This window comes from Sinohyriopsis cumingii, chromosome 14 (genome assembly GCF_028554795.1).
Source record: "Sinohyriopsis cumingii isolate HCF-2022 chromosome 14, ASM2855479v2, whole genome shotgun sequence".
Taxonomy (NCBI): domain Eukaryota; kingdom Metazoa; phylum Mollusca; class Bivalvia; order Unionida; family Unionidae; genus Sinohyriopsis; species Sinohyriopsis cumingii.
The window spans coordinates 50,417,911-50,425,632 of record NC_142974.1 but is presented as its reverse complement, the minus strand read 5'-3'; positions in this window follow the sequence as shown (position 1 = coordinate 50,425,632).

Below are 7,722 nucleotides of genomic sequence, written 5' to 3'. Positions count from 1 at the left end.
ATTGTAGTTCACAATTTGCTTCGAATAAAATGACGCTGTCTTGGTAAACATGTTCTATTCAAGTTAAACATATACTGCTATCTGCAATCTTTTTATACCAAATTACGTAATGCAAGAAAACGCACTTAAGTGTTTGAAATTTATATAACATGGGTTTGTCAAATATGTTGCCTTTTCAAACACTTCAACCCAATGTTTCAAATTCCTGAGTTCAAAATTAATGTAGAGAAGTAAGGATTGATACAAACGAACAGCATATACAATGATCGGGATGATAATTTTAAAGCAAATGTAGATAACGTACCAGGCAAAGATAATAAATAACATTTCAACTATAGCTTGTACAAAATACTTTTACATTTGTTTTCAGGTCATTTGCATGTACAATACTTCAGCACTTCTCATCATTGCTTAAGTTATAGATTTCATAAATACAATGGGACAACCTAAAAATAAATATATAGTGGGGTACTTTTATTGTATGGTCCGGTAATGACCTTAATAAGAGATGCATATTTTCTCTTGAAATTTAGTTCCCCTTTTTCCGGCAGCCTCTCATCCAACCTGAAGAGTCAAGATACGTCAGTACCTATGTAGACAGTATATGTAAATGTAATGCGAGAGAAAGGTTTGGTGGTCTGAAGCAAAGTTTGCTATGTTTCTGGTAAAATTTTATTATGTGTGTTACATTGACCTTTGCTAATTTTTCCACAATGTTAAGGATATCTGTAGGATCTATTAAATTTATAAACTAGTTTTATTATTAACCATTTAGATTTAAGACATTTGTATTTCAAAGTCTTTAATTTAGTGGCTGGCTAGTACTATAGCAAAGTACATGTGTAATACATGTCGATTTCTCCTTCATGAGTCAAGGCTGATAACCTAGGTCAAGGAAATAATTATTTTGGTCATGTACGCCAGGTATTAATTTGAAACAAGGTCACGTAAACATCACGTGAAAGAATGATTGCATTAGTCATGACGAAAGTTATGTACGCTCTATTTGTTGTTTGGATTAATAGCTGGAGAATGTCAGAACATACATTTTTTTGTTTTTAAATAATCCGTATAATGTGGCTACATAAGGGTTTTAAAGCACAGCGCATTCATTCTTCATCCTATGCCAAGTTTGGTTGGAAATAAATAGTGTTTACTTTATAATACATGTTTGTTGGATTTAGCAGAGTGGAAAATCTTTTGTTTAAACAGTCAGTAAATGTCGGATTAAGATAATTTGTTCAAGGACTTGAATATCGAAATATTTATATCGTAGTATTGAAACTCTCAAGGACTTCAGTGAGATTAGATTCTAGGTTCACGGTATTACCATGAAATAAAACATTTGAATTTAGAAGTATGACTCTTCAATGGTGCTAGGACGGTAACACAAAAACACATTAGGACCTTCATCCGGTAAAGTATAGTACAATTTCGGATATGCTAAGAATTAATACACTGAAATCTATTTTTAATTCTTTCACTTTTGTTGGGTTTTCTTATTGCATTTAATTAAAATTATAAATTAGACAATTTGAATGCTTGTTTAGGCTTACCTTGGCCTGTTACATACGTTTAAGTCCTAGATGTAACAACAAAAGAGGAAAATTCGTGTTTTTGCCAATGCAAACATTGCCGAATATGAAACGCGTATGCACAGTTTGAATAATACAACATGAGCATTGATGAATATGTATGTAACAATATATCCAAAACAAATTATTTGCTCTTTTTCATTAGCTTAGGTCGAAGACATCCTCAAAGATAAGTCCAGGATTAGGATGCCAGACGGAATGTTATCGTGCCGAAACCTCAAAATCAATATGCTTTTCTTTTACCCAAAGCGAAAGATATCCACAAAGTTTGGTAACTTAAGATACACAGACCCCAATGTAATGTGTAGAAACAATAGGTTTCAGCAGAATCGTATGCACCAGCCTTCAGTGCAGTGTTGGTAACTCTAGACCTTCAATTTCTAAAGTTATTATGTGCAAACTATATTTTTCGCTCTTTTGTCGCGGCAACTTTCGTCCATAAATTGATCGAGTTAGTCCTTAACCTTAATAGCCATCCACAAAGTTTGGCAACTGACTATAGACAACAACTAGAGTGAGTATGTAGAAATGAAACTCGTAACAATTCATTGGAGGAATGGACATCAACTTATTTATGTAAAGTATGGCATTACCCAGGTTATGTTTCTTCTGCTGAGCAGCCAGCTAAACACATATTTAGAATTTTGTTCCAAATCCCTGGTGTATTAAGATATTGAATGGCTATCTAAGCTTATTTGAGCATGTCAAGAGAAACTCTCTGCAAGCCGTGTTAATCTACATTTATTTCCAGAATATCTAGTTTCTTTTCTTAAATACACATATAATATCATAAATATTATACAATTCATAACACAAATATATAAAAAGGTGTAATGAATGGCATTTCATTATTTCATCATTAAAACTTATCTACATATCCATTCAGTCTTTTCTTTGAAGAGTGCGTCTTTACGATTGAGACCTACATATGTACTGAACATAAAACATTGCAATAATTAGTACTTGATTGGATGAACTTTAAGGAAGTCACCTCAAATATCAATATTTTGCTTTCTGCTTTTTGGTTTTGTAGAAAAATAAAGTTTCATGAGGATTCATTCTAAGTATGAACAAAACTTTTTCAAATGGTTGCGGAAATATGTGCGATATTAATCGTTTAACAAGATTCTTAATGCAAATTTTATATGACAGTGTCCTTGATACCAAGGTTACAAAATAGTGGCCTACACTTGTCTTTATAATGTTTCATCTCAGGTTTGAAAAGCTTAAATATTCAATACAGTGTGTTCAAGAATAAATCTTTATAATGATCCATGCCAAATATTCTAAAATCCTATCAAGGGCTTAAGAAATATAATTTTATTTATTATTAAACACTTTCATCTCAGTAACATCAATTCAAGGTAATTGTTGCGGCATAGAGGTTCCTGTTATGTCTCACGTTCCCGTTATCGTAGGGTTGAGAAAAGTTATGCTTTATATCTTCACCTGACATATTAGAATGGTGGTAGTGAGACAAAATTCTCATACTATGACATCATTGTTCTTCTGTTGATACAGATATCATTTAATCTTTGCAATCACATTGCATCTCTTTCTTTACAACAACCAAACTTGAATAGCTCTTGCATGTTGGACAGTGATTTGTAAGTAGATCACAAATTTGTTTTATATCGGTTTTTCCCAATATTTCATTGTAAGCTCTCTATGAGCAATACAAACGACACCATGAAAAATCATCTCAAGACGTTTGAAGTTCATATGGCCGAAGTACGTAAAATCAGTAAAGAATATTTTAACAATATTTATGCATCGAAAATATAACTTTAAATCATACAAAATATATTGACCTTAGACAAACAAATTCAATACCGGTTGTGTTTTCTTGAGTACATAAACTGTGTATCGCTATGATTACCTACATAGTATTAAGAGTAAAGCTATCGTGACACAATTCAATAACAGTAGATGCTTTTATCTTAAACATGAAGCCAAATGCACTCCAATCTATTAATTTACTAGCATGCAAAGATAGCATATTGTTAGAAAAGAGAAATCGATAGAGTAAGAGATATAAGGCTCAAGTACAATTTACCATCTGCAGTTTGGTTTAATTCCCGTCCATATCCTGCAATATAATTACACGTACCATTTATTACTTAGACTTTTATATCAGTATCAAATATTGCGTATATTTTACTTTGTACAGGTCGAATGACCGTAATTATGAATGACCGCATCAGCCTGTTCCTTAAATATTGCAAAAATATAATCCATTTAAAATGGATGTTGCATTTTGAATGTGAACCACTAGATATACCTTTCGAAGGATACATATTTACAAGAAATGCCTTGGATTATTTAATTGTGGATGCATTCTTAATAATTTTGCCACCAGATCCCTCATCAGATTTCTATCATATACGATATGCCTTCTCAAGCAGTTAACACATCTCAGATATACAGAAAATGTTTGCAAGGTCTACTTGCAAGATCTGCTGATGTGTACCTAGCATATATAACGCTAGCATATGCCTCGAAAATCTAAACATTAATATAGTATCATCGATAGCAGCAGACTTATTTAAATGCTTCAGAGTTTACTATCCTGATGAAAACACATGCTTAAGTAAGCTCATAATACTCAATATTTTGCTACATTTTATATATATTCAATATTGTTACATTAATCAAGGCTAAGGACAAACAAGACTGCCAGGTGTTGCCATTGCAAGATAACTTCATCTCATTGTTTTTATTCTCCATTATACTGCTTCTTGATTTTACCAAACTTCGAAAATCTTATTCGTAATTTAATATTAACACGGCAACCTCTTTTTGATCCCCAGCGTACATAAACGATTTCAGTATATAACGAAAACATCGATGAATGAAAAGAACAAAAAAACACATAAAAATGTCAGTTTACATTATCAAATAATTCACGCGACTGTTCACGTGTGTTGGAAAATAGTGGATGGACCCAACCTAAATCCAGCATAACAGATCTGTACATTGTCACCTACCTTGTGTTAAAAAGTGTTAGCATTACAAATGATGAATTTCGAGATAAATCAAGCAACTACTGAATAGACTTTTTAATAAATTTTGGATTGATGATACCGAACGATTTTTTGTCGATATTACACATCTAACTTGTTTGAACATTTGAATATTAGAACCCATATAATGTCAGGATAGGGATAAATGTAGATACACAAAACTACAACTTGAAAGTGGATCTGAACTCATCATTCTTCATAGACCACCAATAGAAATGAAACTGTACCGGTATGAATATTCTGTTTGCCGAATAAACACATCTGTATTTACCTAAATATGGATTTTGCGAAATTTGATGGTCTTGTAACGCATCCAGCTAGAAAGTGCTAAATATAATCACATTTAAAAGCAGTGACCATTAACGGAAATTTGGCGTAACGTCCCACACTACAAGAACTATTTAATGCTGCTGGTTATAATAATAAGGAGGTAATATAAAAAAGACTTTCCATTTATTGATTACATGTGTAGATGGGGGAGGTCAATGTTAGCTATCAAAAAGGAAGAAAAAACGAAGCTTTAGTTTTTTTTTCATTTTAGCCAAGGTGTTTTTTTGACGCCGAAATTGAAACGATAAGTGAAGGGCAACATCGAAACGCAGATGGATTATTTACTATCCAGTAAAGAATGTTGTTGTTGTTGTGGGGTTAAGCGCCATTTTTCAGCACACGATATGTTATGCATGGCGGCCAGATATAACGGTGGAGGAAGAACCTGGGAAAACATCGGGAAGAATCACCGACCCACGAGAAGCTACTGGCAAGCTTTCTCACATACCCACATTCCGAATCCTAGACTCGAACCCACGCAGAGAGGTGAGATGGCAGTGATCCGTAACGGAGAGCGCTTTAGACCACTCGGCCACTCGGGACCCCCAATAAAGAATGAATATAGATCGTAATTAATTTCCAAAGAAATCCTGAAATACTGGTCTGACGACAGTCATATCACGTAGTATGATTTCACTGATTATAGTCATATCATATAGTATAATTTGACTGATGATAGCCATATCTTGTAGTATGATTATGACGTTAATATCTCACAAATAGTATAGTATCTATCAAGAACTTCACGGATTCTAAAATGATATTCCGCGGATGTTGATAAAACGTTTCTTTGCAAACATGATAGAACACAGCTTTCACGGTCAGTGAACAATGGAACATTTTGACCGTAGAAAGTGTTTGATTAGTTGGTGGAAAGCACACAAATTAGCATTATAGAACCATTCGTATGTGACTCTCTAATTTCATTGTATTTACTCTAAAGTTAGATAGTTTATTTTAGGGTGTTGGCATTTTGGTAGTTAATTTGGGAATATACACATTGTAGCATAAACAAGATTGATTTTTTTTACTTCGATATGAGACAAATGTTAAATGGTGTATGGAAAGTTTGGATTTTTCAGTGTACAGTGATTTATATTTGACTCTAAACGTAACAACATATACTGTATTAAAAGGACTAGATACTTGTTTTTACTAATCAACTAAGGAGCTAATATGGTTCCTCTGAAATGAAGCGAGGGTTCATATTATTCTTTTATAGAGGTACTAAAATTCAAAATACTCCCAAACCAAGTCAAAGTTCCTGAGAGCTAATCCGTATATAATAGGTCTATATTCATGTGTTAGTAACTTTCAAATCCAATATGAGTAATGCACTCTAGTATGATTCCCTGAAATAATAAAGTGTGGCTTATTCCAGATTTGCCCTTAAGGTATCTATCTAAAGCAATAAAAATTCACCTGTACAAATATTTGGTCTACAGATAAAAGGATAACTAGGCAAGTCCCAAACTGATTCCAAAAAGCAAGGCTTGCTTCTGTTGAATAATATACATTATGTATTGCATAACACCGACAGTATACCCGTCATCATAGCAAGTTAAAGTCATATCTACTCAAACTCTGGGTGACAAAATTAAAAACAAAATTACAAAAACTACGGTATCTGTTCTAAATATTTACGCAGAGGATGCACTTAGTTAAAGTTACCACAATTATGTACACTTTTAGAACAATGATTTTGGTCGAAGAATACCTTTTTAATCTTACTCCAGATAACCAAGAAATCTTTTGATTTTTGCCATCCAACACCATCACGTCACCCTTCTGAATTACAACTATTACCATGATCATTTCGGCAATAGTCAAATACAGAAGAATACAATATTTTAGAAACTGGAAGAGTTTTCATCATAATCTTCAAGTAAAGTATTTTTTCAGTGACAAAGATAGGATGCTTTTCAAGATGTGTTCATTGCTATGGTGTTTTCATCACTGACTCTCCTTAACAAAACGTCTAGTCCTTAAGAAGGTACCAAATGGTTTACCCAATTATGCATCATGCATCACGCAATACGCAGCTCTCCCAACGCCTCGTGCTTGTTCAGAAAAAAATTATATTAATAAATTTGATTTATGCACTAATACGTTTTCTTACGAAAAGAATATACATGAAATATGATAAAATATTTACATATGATTGGTGTCTGTGGTGGAGGAACTTGTGTGGGATTTGGTCATATTTTGATGGTCAAGGAAGAGTTCACTCTTAATCCATCTATCACTGGTTCAGTATGTATAAAGAGTTACGTATATTTGATTTAATGTAATTGTTTCTAAGTTTATTATTTTTTAAATTAATCTCATTTCATGTCCAAACAAATGTAGTTCTTTGTATTAGGAATCTGATATTTTCCGGACAATTTAGTTTGACCTGAATCTTTTCATCAATACCTAATTTTAGAAACACTGTTTCTAATTTTGACTTTGTTCAAAGCCTTGATTGGGGGTCAAGTAAACTACTGCTTTGTTTTATTCATTGTTAATGTGTGAATTATAATCGCAATATCGAGGCTGTATTGGATGCGTGATCCTCGACTTGTAAATAGTTTTTAGAGAAGTAAACAATTTTCATTCTTAGAGTAAAATGATTGATTTTTGTCAGGGAAATGCTGAGAGCAACTGATGTAAACATTATCACGTGACCCTCATACGAGTACGCAGTCTGCGACTCAAAATTACTGTATAACCATTGTTTTAGAGATATAATCACAGTCAGGATTCTAAACACTGAAACGTACTGGTAATTCTTT